We start from the raw sequence: 1805 nt of genomic DNA on the forward strand, positions 1-1805 counted from the left end.
ATACTCAGAACAGGCAATGTTATTTTTTAAATAAGAGAACTAACTCGGTTATGTAAAGTTTGTTGTTTTAGATAACAATAGCTAAAAATTAAGGGCAGCAGGAATCGAAATCAGGTCTTCCCAGGTCCCAGCCCACTAAGAAACACTATGTCAACAATTAGGCCGTACAGAGCACTTTCCATATGTGATATGGTCTAAATGTGAATAAGCTGCCTGAAAGACAGGCATGATTTATGCTAAATAAGTATTCTGTAATGTTCCTTTCATTTCTTCAGGTACTCATGTGCTTTCCAGCGGAAGGCAAGCTAGGTCATGTTCAAATAAACAGTCATAAAGTTCGAGTGCTTGCCTCCAAATCTGTTCTGACTGCTTTAAAATACTCATTTGGTGATAGAAGATTGTTCTTCCATATATTTGATTCATTAGTACAATAATATAGATGATGTTTTGCTGAAAGTATTTGAGAGTCTGGAATACTTTGTCTTAAACGCACTCTTTGAATCAGAAAGAAACCACCACATTGAGCATCTTAGCTAATTCTACTGGAATGAATGTAGAACAGCCACTTCATATAATGGGAGGGAATGAATAATCATTGAAATTGGTTAGAGTTGGAGTTATGGTCACCTAGAGTATGAGCCCAAGAACATTATTTAACTGCGCAGAACTTTGATTTTTTTTTCTTTTTTTGTTTTTGATTTATAATAGATTTATTATTTTTATTGAGCTCTACCTTTTTCTCTGCTCTCCTCCCCACCTCTCTCCCCTTCCCTTTAACCCTCCCCAAGTTCCCCATGCGTCCAATTTACTCAGGAGATCTTGTCTTTTTCTACTTCCCATGTAGATTAGATCTATGTATGAACTTTGATTTTCTTATCCGTTAAGGTGGAACTTTGAAATGCCACCCTGTATGATTGCTAGAAAAATGGAAATGAGATCCAGTACTAGGCAAACAGAAGACACTTAGTTCATATTCCTTCTCTTCCACCCCACCTCAGGCTGTGCCTACCAGCCAGTGTTAAAAGTCTTTTACTACTCGGTCCTTGCTGAGATCCACATCTCCTGTAAGGACTGATTAGTTTTCATTCTTCCAAGGCTCTGTGTGTTCTGCCCCACCCTCCGAGTTCTGGGGGCTTCCAAAGTGGACAGGTACAGGATGTTCCGTGGTGCATCAGCGACTGATACTCAATCTCCTGGCCAGCAGTCTCAGTCACTCTTTGCACACATTCCCTATGAAGGCACACTCCAGCTCTTGGTGCCCATGTACGTGTCCCCACTTCTTGTCCCCAAATCCATTTCAGTTTGGAGATGACTACTGACACTTGCCCTGGTCGAGATTTCCCAAGTTGTCCCTCTTCCGCACTCTTTGAAATGAAAAGAGCAGATACTACCACCAAAGTAACCGGTGGTGTCTTCTGCTCTCATGGAATCCCAAAGCACTTTGCGAGGCAGTGTGACTAGCACTGAGGCCAGAGAGACCAGTAAGCAGCCGCAACCCAGCACTTCACAATTAGTCATGCTCAGCCTGAGATAATCAAGCCTGGTTTTTTTGGAAGAGCAGAAGAGGGAGGGAATGGCAGTTGGCATTTTCCCCACATACCCTTTCTGAAAGCGTCCTTGGCTCTTCAAATTTCACTTAAATAACCAACACAGGAAAAATTTTCCACTACCAGAAAGCAAAATGTGGTGGTGCCAAGCTGATGACAGGGTGATGTCCCCGGACATTGAGTAAATGGGAGTGACCTCACGATTGGCTTTTATTCTCCACCTCCTTATGTACCTTAGGTTCTTTCTCCAGCTTGCTT

Source organism: Microtus oregoni, unplaced genomic scaffold (assembly GCF_018167655.1).
Source record: "Microtus oregoni isolate MIOR12 unplaced genomic scaffold, Mior012 000066F_029, whole genome shotgun sequence".
NCBI classification, from domain to species: Eukaryota; Metazoa; Chordata; class Mammalia; order Rodentia; family Cricetidae; genus Microtus; species Microtus oregoni.